Source organism: Erythrolamprus reginae, chromosome Z (assembly GCF_031021105.1).
Source record: "Erythrolamprus reginae isolate rEryReg1 chromosome Z, rEryReg1.hap1, whole genome shotgun sequence".
NCBI lineage: Eukaryota > Metazoa > Chordata > Lepidosauria > Squamata > Dipsadidae > Erythrolamprus > Erythrolamprus reginae.
In genome coordinates this window covers 9,254,739-9,268,299 of record NC_091963.1, presented here as the reverse complement: position 1 = coordinate 9,268,299, position 13,561 = coordinate 9,254,739, and the positions used below count along the sequence as shown (strand labels likewise).

General features: G+C 42.6%; 1 protein-coding gene across 3 annotated transcripts in view; it reads left to right on the top strand.

The window, feature by feature from the left end:
* Positions 1-13,561, top strand: part of PRKAG2 (protein kinase AMP-activated non-catalytic subunit gamma 2) — a 247,892-nt gene that overhangs the window by 135,834 nt on the left and 98,497 nt on the right. The gene's annotated exons all lie outside the window — the stretch shown is intronic.

Sequence of the window (13,561 nt, the reverse complement as noted above, 5' to 3'; positions counted from 1 at the left end):
TGAATGAAATATTCTCATTGAATACCTCTGAAGAGGAGTCCAGCATGATTTATTATTTGTGTTCACAGACTAAAATTATATTTTCAAACTTGGCAGCTTTAAGACTTATGGACTTCAACTCTCAGAATTCCCCTTTGAAAAACATTGCACTAAAGGGTGACATGGGCCTGTTTGTGGCCTAATGCCTGGTTCTGAAATCTCCCACATTTCGGCACAATTTTTGACCTGAACTGAGCATGTGTAGTTCAGAACTGAATTGAAATCTATACATCTTAAAGTTGACCAGGTTGAGAAACAGTGTTATAGATTGTTGTAATGTCACTGCTAATAGTCTTCTTGCTTTTAATATTTTAGTCCCTGGAATTGGGCGTCATATAAATATAACCCTCCTTTACATCTTCCTCAACTAGTAAAATGGTTCTAGCTCAGCTTCTTAAGAGTAGCCAAATTCCCCTGGTCAGCCATTTTTCTGAAATGACTGGACAGCCATTTTTCTGAAATGAGAATGGGGTTGGACTGGAAGACCTCCAAGGTGCCTTCCAACTCTGTAATCATGTATTGTGTAAAATCTAGTGCAGAACTTTGAGGCAAAAATGAATGCCTTGGAATCAAAAAAAAATTCTCTATCACACAATACTAGGACAAGGGGGCACTCCCTAAAGCTCATAGATAAGAGAGTGAGGACAAATAAAGGGAAATATTTCTTCACCCAGAGGGTCATTGCTTTATGGAATTCACTTCCAGAAGAGGCCGTGAGAGCTGTCAGCTTGGAGAGCTTCAAGGCAGGATTAGAGAGATTCATGGATGCCAAGTATATCGGTGGTTATTGAAACGGATGTCCATGTGCCGCCTCTATGTTGGTTGGGGCAGGCAGGGTTCCTTTGGGTCCCATTTGTTGGAGATCAAGGGAAAGGGAGGGTCTTGCCTTCTCTTTCTGCTCAAGATCCCCATGGACAATTGGTGGGCCACTGTTTGACACAGAATGCTGGACTCAATGGGCTTTGGCCTTTGGAAATCCTGCCTGCCTCAACCAACATAGAGGCGGCACATGGACATCCGTTTCAATAACCACCGATACACTTGGCATCCATGAATCTGTCTAATCCTGCCTTGAAGCTATCAAGACTGACAGCGGTCACAACCTCTTCTGGAAGTGAATTCCATAAACCAATGACCCCCTGGGTGAAGAAATATTTCCCTTGATTTGTCCTTGCTTTCTTATCTATGAGATTTAGGGAGTGCCCCCTCATCCTAGTATTGTGTGGTAGAGAAAATATTTTTTCTCTATCCACTTTTTCTATCCCATGCATGATTTATACACTTTGATCAAGTCACCCCTTTCAACTGCCTTTCAACTGTCAGGTTTTCAGCTTCCAGAATTCTCAGCAGTGATTATGCTGGTGAGGGGAATTCTGGGAGTTGAAGTCTGTACATCGGGAGGAGGTTGCCCAGATTGGAGATGATTGTTGGAAAGAGATTTGCCATCCTTCAGCTGTCAGTGCTTTCAGCCCCAGGTTTTCAATGCTTTTCCTCTGCAGTGCCCAGGCCGTTACTTTCTGGCTTGCGCTCACGGCAAAGCAAAGACTCAGAGGCCAATTCTCAGCTTGGTCTGGATCCAGGCAGCTCTTTTATCGTGCATGGCATAATATTTATCCAAGCATGCCAAGTCACATGGCTTGGCAGCTGGACACACACTCTGGGCCCATTGACGTGGGTGCCTCGACACACCTCCCGGTCATGCTGCTGTGTGCTGGTGACATCCAGAGAAAATCATGCTGATAGTAGCATCAGGCGTAAATGGCTCAGGTCTCTGCGGACCAGAAAAATTTGAATCATCTGACCGCCCCCCCCCACCCCACCAAGGGAAGAAGCAGAGAGAGAGAGGGAGGGAGGGAGAGAGTGGAAGGGCAGAAAATCACATGAGCACTTAAGAGATGGCTGGAGAGAAATGCTACCTGAACCTCCATTATGATCCACTATTTTAGGTTGATTTTAATTCTGCTTTATAGCTTTGGATGCATTTGTTTAGTGTGGATCAGTGTCTCTTCTCTTCAATCTGGCTTATTTCATAAAGGAATAATTTTGTACATCGGTTGCCAAAAGCAGCAGGAATAATAATAATAATAATAATAATAATAATAATAATAATAATAATTTATTAGATTTGTATGCTGCCCCTCTCCGAAGACTTGGGCGGCTCACAACAGTAATAAAAACAGTATAACAATGGAACAAATCTAATACAGTGGTACCTCGAGATACGAGTTTAATTCGTTCCGGACCTGGGCTCTTAAGTCGAGCAGCTCTTATCTCGAACGACTTTTCCCCATAGGAATTAATGTAAATAATTTTAATTGGTTCCAGCCCTCAAAAAACTCACAAAGTTAGTCTAAATTATGCAGAAAGACATGTTTTTAATGAAGAAATGTACATGTACATATAAATGAATAATGAAGTTTCTTTCACTTAACTTGTAAACTTTCTTAAACTTTTAAATTTACATATGTTCAACTTCTCTGCCACCCAATCCTGTAGGACAGAGGTCCCCAACCCTTTTTGCACCAGGGACCGGCTTTAAGCGATCAAGAGAGGAATGGGTGAATGAATGGACGGAGGGTGGGAAGGAAGGAAAGAAAGAGGGAAGGGACAGGAACAGAGGAAGGAAGCAAGGAAACTTATGAAAGGGGAGAGTAAGAGAGGAATGAGTGAAGGGAGGGAGGGAGGGAAGAAGGTGGGAAGGAGAAAGAAAAGAAGAAATAGAGGAAGGGAAGGTAAAAGAGAGAAAGAAAAAGAGCAAGAAAGAAAGAAAGAAAGAAAGAAAGAAAGGGGGAAGGGGGAAGGGACAGGAACAGAGGAAGGAAGCAAGGAAACTTATGAAAGGGGAGAGTAAGAGGAATGAGTGAAGGGAGGGACGGAGGGAAGAAGGTGGGAAGGAGAAAGAAAAGAAGAAATAGAGGAAGGGAAGGTAAAAGAGAGAAAGAAAAAGAGCAAGAAAGAAAGCTGCAAGCACCCCCCCGAGCCCCCCAGGCCGGCTGCAACCTTTTAAAACACGCGCGCCGCTTCGCAGCTGTCTCCTGAAGCCGAACGCGGAAGTTAGCGTTTGGCTTCAGGAGACAGCTCCTTGGCGCTTGTATCTCGAATTTGGGCTTGTAAGTAGAACAAAAATATCTCTCCCCTCCCAGCTCTTATCTCGAGTTGCTCTTAAGTAGAGCAGCTCTTATGTCGGGGTTCCACTGTAATAAAATATATAAAAACCTCAACAATTAAAAAAAAAAATTCGAAGGCAGCATCTGTTTCCTCGCCATAAGAAGCTGGAAGCTTATGATGTTTTTTTTGCAACCATCTTGATTTGTGGCTTCTTTTTCTCAGGCCCCAAAGCATCTCTTGGTCTAGAGGAGGAGGGGGTGGAGTTGATGGGTAGTTCCTCCAAACTTTTGATGATAAGACTTCTTTTCTTCTGCGTTATAGCTGGGATTGTTCATCCCAGGGTACCAGATCTATTCTTTTTTTGCCTCTCTCTTATTTACTTAGCCTGTCCTAACTTGCTGGGTTGTTCTGGGGATTAGGAAAAAGATGGTTGGGAAAGAGAAAAAGAGAAACATTAGGACGGTGGGTGGTAGGCATGCTGGTGCACTTATGCATGCCCCTTACTGACCTATTAGGAACCGGGAGAGGTCAACAGTGGATAATCTAAGGGTAAAGTTTGGGGGGTTAGGTGATGATACTACAGAGTCTAGTAGTGAGTTCCATGCATCAACTACTTGGTTAATAAAGTCGTATTTCCTGCGGTCGAGTTTAGAGCTGTTTTCTTTAAGTTTGTATCTGTTGTGTGCTGGAGTGTTGTTGTGGTTGAAGCTGAAGTAGTTGTTGACAGGAAGGACGTTCTCGCAGATGACTTTGTGGGCTATGCTTAGGTCGTGTTTAAGACTATGTGGTTCTAAGCTTTCTAAACCTAGGATTGTAAATCTAGTTGCGTAGGGTATTCTGTTGCGAGTGGAGGAGTGAAGGGCTCTTCTAGTAAAGTATCTCTGGACATTTTTGAGGCTGTTTATGTCCGAAATGTGGTGCGGAGTCCAGACAGATGAGCTGTATTCAAAGATTGGTCTGGCGAAGGTTTTGTATGCTCTGGTTAGTCGTGTGAGATTACCAGAGCAGAAGTAGGATTAGATTAACAACTCGTGAAGCCTTTTTGGGAATGAGATAAATCCTTCTGGAAGAGAACTAAAAAGGAGCTACAGGTAGTCCTTGACTTAATGATCACAATTGGGATCAGAATTTCTGTTGCTAAGCAGGTCCGTTCGTTTAGTGAGCCATGCTTGATTTTATAACCTCTTTTGCAACAGTTGTTAAGGGATTATTTATTATTATTATTATTATTATTATTTATTAGATTTGTATGCCGCCCCTCTCCGGAGACTCGGAGCAGCTCACAACAACAAAATACAGTACAAATCTAATGATTTAAAACAGTTTAAAACCCATTAATATAAAAAACAGTCATACATTCCCAAACAAACCATACATAAAATCGAACGGCCCGGGGGAATCAATTTCCCCATGCCTGACAGCAGAGGTGGGTTTTAAGGAGTTTGCAAAAGGCGAGGAGGGTGGGGGCAGTCCTGATCTCCAGGTGGAGTTGATTCCAGAGGGTTGGGGCCGCCACAGAGAAGGCTCTTCCCCTGGGGTCCGCCAGGCAACATTGTTTCGTTGACGGGACCCGGAGAAGGCCAACTCTGTGGGACCTAATTGGTCGCTGGGATTCGTGCAGCACAAGGCGGTCCCGGATCACAATGGTTAAGTGAATCATGCAGTATTAAGCAAAACCAGCTTCCCCCATTAACTGTGCTTTTCAGAAGATGGCTGGAAAGGTCACAAATAGTGGTCATATGACTCCAGGATGCTGCAACTGTCGTATATATATGCCAGTTGCCAAGAACCCAAATCATGTGCATGTCACTGAGGATGCTGCCTTGGTCACAGGCGAGAGGATCAGTTCCCCCCCCCCCCATTGTTGTAACTTCAAACAATCCCTAAATAAACGGTTGGAAGTAGAAGGCTACCTGTAATAAAACAACCTTAGTACCCTGTTGCTTAATCAGGGTTTATTGAGTAAACACAAAGCACAATTATGTCACCACAACACAGGAAAGCAGTCTCAGCCCAACAAATGAGCAGATATGGACTGCTATGAAAGCCAGCTAAAGAGTTTTCAGGAGAACAATACATTGCTCTGTTTTATTCCGCCTTTCAAATGCTTTTGAAAAAGGCCAATGGACCTTGATATTTTACAGCAAGAGTGTCCAGCTTTGGCAATTAGACCTGCGGACTTCAATTCCCAGAATTGACTGGGGCTTTCTGGGAGTTGAAGTCCAAAAGTCTTAAGTTGGACATCTCTGTTTTACAGTCTTAATCATGTCCCTAGGTATATGAAGGAGAAGTTGGTGTACCTCATAATATTTACCATAGAAACAGTTTTAGATGCTCAGTTTTAAGCAGGGAATCCTAGTACCATTTCTGCTACATAGATACATGCAGATAAATGCTAACAATATTCTTACTGGAAATAGAAATCCATTTTTTTTTGCATATCTTAATAGCCATTGATTCTGGCTTAAAAGGCTCTGAAAACCAGATATTGTGTTTTATAAAGCATGGTTTATAAACAGGCATGATGTAGGAATCCAACCAATTGTATTATCTTCAGTGGCGGCATACAAATGGTCCTCAACTTACAATTACAGTGATACCTCGTCTTACAAACGCCTCATCATACAAACTTTTCAAGATACAAACCCAGGGTTTAAGATTTTTTTGCCTCTTCTTACAAATTATTTTCACCTTACAAACCCACCACCGCCGCTGGGATTCCCCGCCTCCGGACTTCCGTTGCCAGCGAAGCACCCGTTTTTGTGCTGCTGGGAGCCTCAGTGAAATTGCAGCATCGCAAAAACACACAGAGGTCCGGAGGTGGGGTTTTGAGGACTTCGGTGTTTTTGTGATACAGTGATTTCACTGATGCTCCCTTCGCTGGGAAACCCACCTCCGGACTTCCGTTGCCAGCAAAGTGCTCGTTTTTGTTATGCCGGGATTCCCCTGCAGCATCGCAAAAACACAGAAGTCCGGAGGTGGGGTTTCCCATGGAAGGGAGCCTCAGGGGAATCCCAGCAGTGCAAAAACGGGTGCTTCGACTGGCAAAAGGGGTGAATTTTGGGCTTGCACGCATTAATCACTTTTGCATTGATTCCTATGGGAAACATTGTTTCATCTTACAAACTTTTCACCTTAAGAACCTCATCCCGGAACCAATTAAGTTTGTAAGACAAGGTATCACTGTATTTGTTTAGCAACCATTCAAAGTTACAATGGCGTTAAGAACAGGGAGCTATGATTGGTCCTTTTACCTACGACCCCCACAGCAACCTTCAATCACATGATCAAATATATTCACTTAGCAACTGGCATAAATGTATATGTCCAGGGGGTCATGTGATCATTATTTGAGACCCTTTTCACACCATAACAGGGGCATTTGAATAGACTTAATGACTGCTACATGTGAAAAATATATTTAAAACTTTCCCAAAATATTCCTACAAAAAATCATTCAATAATATTATTGTAATACTACTGATGGTTTTCAAGTTGTGACCGTTCACTCAGCAACCATTCAAAATTACAATGGTGCTGAAAGAAGGAACTACAGTACTTAAGACTGGTCTTAAGTAGAACTGCAGAAAAAACTATTGCTGCCAACCTGCCTTCCATTGAGGACCTGTATACTGCATGAGTCAAAACGAGGGCGGGGAAAATATTTACTGACCCCTCGCATCCTGGACACAAACTGTTTCAACTCCTACCCTCAAAAAGTTGCTACAGAGCACTGCACATGAAGACAACTAGACAAAAGAACAGTTTTTCCCCAAACGCCATCTGCTAAACAAATAATCCCCTCAACGCTGTCAGACTTTTTACTAAGTCTGCACTTCTACTAGTTTTTTCTCATCATTCCTATCACCGTTTCCCACCCACTTAGGACTGTATGACTGTAACGTGTTGCTTGTATCCTAAGATTTTTATTAATATTGATTGTTTCTTCATTGCTTATTTGACCCCTCTGACAATCATTAATTGTTGTACACACGATTCTTGACAAATCTATATTTTCTTTTATGTACACTGAGAGCATATGCACTAAGACAAATTCCTAGTGTGTCCAATCACACTTGGCCAATAAAGAATTCTATTCTATTCTATTCTATTCAAAGTTTGATAAAACTTTCTGATAAGTTTGTATAATGAAGGGAAAGATTTGAGAAAGATTGCATTCAACATGCAACTGCATTCAAGTTTATCGCTTTGTATGCCAGGAAAAAACAACACATGGCTTCGTGGGATTTATCAATCGCTTCTCTGCAAATGCATGGCTTGGGGTCACCCAGATGCTGCCTGCTCCCAGTTCTTTGCATACATCTCTGCGTTCTTTTTATAGCCTTCTAATGGAGTACTTTGAGCTGGATGGGGCACCTCCTTAAAAGGAAGCAGAAAGGAAGGACCAGTGGCGGAGCGTAGATTCCCCCTGGCTGCAAGCAAGGCTGGCAAGCAGGTGGGAGCCCTGGCTGATTCACGCCTGCCCTTGCTGACAGGCACATGTCTGTCACACTCAAGAGGCTGATACTGGAGTCCAGGCAATGGTGGCGTCATCCAGTTGTGATTCTATAATTGCAGCGGCTGTGTGGTGGCGTCGACGTGTGTGGGTCAAAAATAAAACTGCAATAAAAGGGCCGTTTTGCTTGCTCCGGTCCTTTGTGTAAGGGGGAATAAATCCATAAACACACATTTATTTGGGTTTCCACCACCACCCCTCCGGACTGGTTTCCCCTAATTTACACCGGAGTTACACATGTGTTACTTTAGCCATTATTTATATTTTTGCAACTACCACACAAAACTATCATTTGAGACCTCCACATCTTCAACTATTTGGGGTAGGGATGCCATTGCGGTGTTGTCGAGTCTTAGAAACATGGAAAATTGATGGCAGCAAAAGACTTAGTGGTCCATTGAGTCTGCCCTTTCATTTTGTTTCCTGCTTTTTTGATTTAAGTAGAATAGCATAGCATAGCATAGCATAGTTTAGCATAGCATAGCATAGAATTTTATTGGCCAAGTGTGATTGGACACACAAGGAATTTGTCTTGGTGCATAATCTTCAATTTATAACACCAATTAGCTCAAAGTTTTGTTGCTAAGCAAGACAGTTGTTAAGTTAGTTTTGCCCCATTTTATGACCTTTCTTGCTACAGTTGTTAGGTGGATCACTTAAAAATAAATAAGAATTTTGGGTTGTTTTCTTCTTGATATTATCTTCATTAGGCTGCAGTTCACTATTTGATTGTTTGTCTGAACTGTAATTCCTTGATTGGGATGTTGTTTACTGCTTGATTGTGGGTCGGGCATCAATCCAAGAAGAAAATAACACTCTCACCAGCATTGGCATAAGAAGGCACTTTATATAAACAGAGATCAAATCTGCTCCCTTCTCCCTGATGACGTTACCTAGTTGGGTAATGAAAGGTTTTCAAGAAAACCATCAAGCTCAGAGAGCCCTAAGGATGCCCAGGTCCTTATAGTTCAGCACAGTAAAGGAAACTACTGTAACCAGCAAAACAGACTTTGAATGTACTTTTGTTCTTCAACTTTGTTTCCTTTGACAGAACAGAACTAAGTTTGCTTTAAGACTTTTTCCTTCTAATTGTATCTCACCTTCATTTTCACATCAGCGTTATGTGGAGAAAGGAACTTGGCTGAATGGGTCCCAGTGCAATGCAAAATGAGGAACAATGCTATATCTACCAAAAAAAACCCCGGTCAGCAGGGTAAAAAAAAAATTAATAAAAAGCAAGATGGCAGCCATTGTTATGTGGTCCAGTGGTGGGTTGCTACCAGTACATAGCAGTGGCGGTGGGAGGCTCCACCCATCTGCCCCGGACACTTCTGCTCATGCTGAAAGCATCATTGTTATGGTCACCATCTTGACTTTTTTTGGGGATTGGTCCTGCACTACTGAATTTTACATGATTCAGCAGCAGCGTGAACATCTGGTTCTTGTTATGCGTGCATGCAACACAATGCCCAGTGTGTGGCGACCTTTGGAAACCTGCTCTGCAGAGTTAAGCAAAATAACCTTGTTTGCTTTGTCCACAGGAATCCAATGCCTGCTTGGCCTTTGTTCCTATGCCTGTTTTAATCAGTAACCCTTCCCTGGGCTCATCTTCTCCTCTTTCTCACCTCCTTGGGGGAATGAGCCAACATTTCTTCCCCCCCACCCCAAATTCTCCTGCCAGCTTTTTTTCATGCTTCTTAGGAGGGTTCAGTATTCTTTAACAGGCAGGATTTTTTTTCCCCTTTGCAGCTGTTCCTTTTATACTGACCAGGGGGGAAAAAAGTGAGCGTTGCAAATTCAGGTCTGACCCAAGCAGTGAAGGGCTGCAAAAATTTTACTATCACACTGTGGGTGTGGCTTATTTTGTGGGTGCAGCTTGCTGGCCATGTGACCATATGGGAGTGGCTTGATAATCGTGTGACCGGTGGTGGTGTAAAAGTCATGTGACTGGCTTAAAGGTGGCCAACTTGATATCACTCACGTCAAGGGTTTTGGTTAGGGTGCCTGGCCTCTCCTCACCTCAAAGAAATACAATTTCCCTATCTATTTACTATTACTGAACATCCAAAATATACTCTTTAATTCTATGTATATATGCCATATGTGTACATACATGTTACACACAGGCACACAAAAATATACATTATCTACTATATAAAGGTGTATGTACACACACATGCACGCACAGCTCTTCTAAAATTATACACATTCGACCTAATTTACTGTGATAGGAAAAACATACCCAGAGCCCAGAATGGAAAAAAAAGGGACAAAAATGCAATTTTTTTCCTACCAGTTTTGCATACCTGACCAAAATATCTCTACTAGTTCTGTGTACCTGACTGTACCTGTAGGAACTGATCACTGGACCCAAGGAAACAAATCAAACCCTAATAGAAGTAGTCCTTGACTTACCACAGTTCATTTAGTGACAGTTCAAATTTATAATGGCACTGAAAAAAGTGACTTAATGACTGTTTTTCACACTTAACAACAGTTGCAACATCCCCAGGGCCATGTGATAAAAATTCAGATGCTTAGCAACTAGTTGATATTTATGACCCTGTTGCAGTGATCACCTTGTTACCTTTTGACTAGTAAATTTAATGTGGAACCCAGATTCACTTTACAACTGTGTTTACAATTGCAATGACTTTGCTTAGCAACTATGGCAAAAGAAAGATCCTAAAATGCGACAAAATTTACTTAACTAATACCTCGCTTTGCAACAAAACTTTCCACCTCAGTAATGGCTGTAAGTCAAGGAATACCTGTGTACCTTGCAAAACCAACAGTTTAATCCAACAGTTCTCAATGTTTTGGGCATCAGGGACTAGTTTGGTTTTTTAAATTTGAGTTGAAAGGGACCTTGAAGGTCACCTAGACCAACCCCCTGCTCAAGCAGGAGACCCTACACCACCCCAGTTAGATGGCAGTCCAATCTTTTATTGAATGTGTCGATTGATGGGGCATTTACAACCTCCGCTGGCAGGCTGTTCCACTGGTTGATCGCTCGTTCTGTCAGAAAGTTCTTCCTTATTTCCAGGTTGGATCTCTCCTTGGGCAGTTTACATCCATTGCCTCTGGTGCCCTGGAAAACAGTATGACCCCCTCCTCTATGTGGCAGTCCCTCAAGTACCTCTATATTGCTATCATGTCCTTCCTGGCCCTTTCTTTTCACTAGGCTATCCATGCCCAGTTCCTGCAAACTCTCTTCATATGTCTTGGCTTCCAGGCCCCTTATCATTCTGGTTCCATTGTTCTGAACTTTCTCTAGGGTTTCAATGTCCTTCTTATAGCGAGGTGAATACAGTACCCTGGGTGTAATCTGACTAGGGCATTATAGAGTGGTATTAGTACCTCCCTGGTCTTGGAGTGCATCCCTCTGTTGATGCAACTTAAGGTTGTGTTGGCATTTTTGGCTGCCGCTGCAAATTTATTTATTTATTCATTCATTCATTCATTCATTCATTCATTCATTCATTCATTCATTCATTCATTCTGTGGAAGGCAGCTTTTTTACAGATTGAGGAGGGAGGGAGACATGGATTTGCATGCTGCCTGGATCCCACCCATAAATGGATGGGGACCCCTGCTTTAATCTCTCCCTGTTTGGTAATACAAGTGATGGTTCAGGCTATTTCTAGGAATAATACCTAGGGATGCTGGAACAAAATAATTACATTGCTTTAGAAAATAACTTTGGGACATATTATAATAGATTAAATTCTTTCACAGCCTTGGCAACTCTGAATAGAATAGAATTCTTTATTGGCCTAGTGTGATTGGACACACAAGGAATTTGTCTTGGTGCATATGCTCTCAGTGTAAATAATAGAAAAGATACATTTGTCAAGAATCATGAGGTACAACAGAATGATTGTCATAGGAGTCAAATAAGCAGTCAGGAAACAATATTAATAAAAATCTTAAGTATACAAGCAACAAGTTAAAGTCATATAGTCATAAGTGATAAGAGTGATGAGGAAAAACTAGTAGTAATAGTAGCACAGACTTAGTAAATAGTTTGACAATGTTGAGGGAATTATTTGTTTAGCAGAGGGATGGCATTCAGGGGAAAAAACCTGTTCTTGTGTCTAGTTGTCTTGGTGTGCGACATTTTGAGGGTAAGCGTTGAAACAGTTTATGTCCAGGATGCGAGGGGAGTACTCCTCCCTATGTGTGGACTTTAATTCCTAGCATTCCTGGAGAATTCTGGAAGTTAAAGTCCTTCCAACTTAAAGTAGCCAAGATTGGGAAGTACAGTGATACCTTGTCTTACAAACTTAATTGGTTCCAGGACGAGGTTCTTAAGATGAAAAGTTTGTAAGACGAAACAATGTTTCCCATAGGAATCAATGGAAAAGTGATTAATGCGTGGAAGCCCAAAATTCACCCCTTTTGCCAGCCGAAGCGCCCGTTTTTGCACTGCTGGAATTCCCATGAGGCTCCCATCCATGGGAAACCCCACCTCTGGACTTCTGCGTTTTTGCAATGCTGCAGGGGAATCCCAGTAGTGGAAATCCCAGCATCGCAAAAACGAGCACTTCGCTGGCAATAGAAGTCCGGAGGTGGGGTTTCCCAGCGAAGGGAGCATCAGTGAAATTGCAGCATCACAAAAACACCAAAGTCCTCGAAACCCCACCTCCGGACCTCTGTGTTTTTGGGATGCTGTGATTTCACTGAGGCTCCCCTCGCTGGGAAACCCCACATCCGGACTTCCATTGCCAGTGAAGCGCCCGTTTTTGCACTGCTGGGATTCCCCTGCTGGGATTCCTCTGCAGCATCACAAAAACACGGAAGTCTGGAGATGGGGTTTCCCATGGAGGGGAGCCTCAAGGAAATCCCAGCAGCACAAAAATGGGTGCTTCGCTGCAAACGGAAGTCCGGAGGCGGGGCATCCCAGCGGCATTGGTGGGTTTGTAAGGTGAAAATAGTTTGTAAGAAGAGGCAAAAAAATCTTAAACCCCGGGTTTGTATCTCGAAAAGTTTGTATGACGAGGCGTTTGTAAGATGAGGTATCACGGTACTATTCCACAATCCTCTCTACACTCACTCACTCGCCTTCATCAGCATCCTTTTCCGTTTTCCCACCTAGGTTCCTTCTTCCTCATCTGTAGCTTGGCTTCTTCAAAATGGGCAGAAGTTGGCTCATTCTCAGGTTGGCGCCTGTTCAACACCAACCACCAAGTCTGCTTATTGCAAATCGAGCCCCATGCTGGAGAACTCCTTTCCGTAGCATTTTATTTTGTAGCCTGGTCACCTTAGCCCAGCACACCTGTTTCTCTAAATGGTATTTCTGCGGTGGCATTAAAACATTCTTTTTCTCTCTTAATCTTGAGTGCAGTGCAGATTTCTTGATACTGCATACCTTCGATTTTATTATGTTACAGTCTATGGTGCAATCTGTGGTCTTTGACAATAAACTCTTAAGCATTCCTCCTGCTGTTATTAATTACCTCTCTTGATGACCAGCAGCTCAATTCAGCACCGTCGTTTAGTGTTTTGAGTGAAGGCAGCCAACTTATTAAGAGATTGTTGAGAACACCACTGTGAAATCTTAGGTTATGCAGTGTTGGAAGAGAATCAATAGCAGGCTCTCATGGTTTAATTATGAGAAGACGTTCCTGGTACATCTGTTCAGAACTAGGAGTTTGGAAAATTTAGAAACCGTTGAAGATTTATTCTGCTGGAAATACAGAATTAGCAAATAATCAGAATTGGAAGTGGCCTTGGAGGTCTTCTAGTCCAATCCCCTGCTCAAGCAGCAGACCTTAACCTTAACCCTAAACCTAACCCTAACCTTAACCCTAACCCTAATCCTAATCCTAACCCTAACCCAACTCTAATCCAACCCTAAACCTAACCTAACCTAACCCTAACCCTAATTTAACCCTA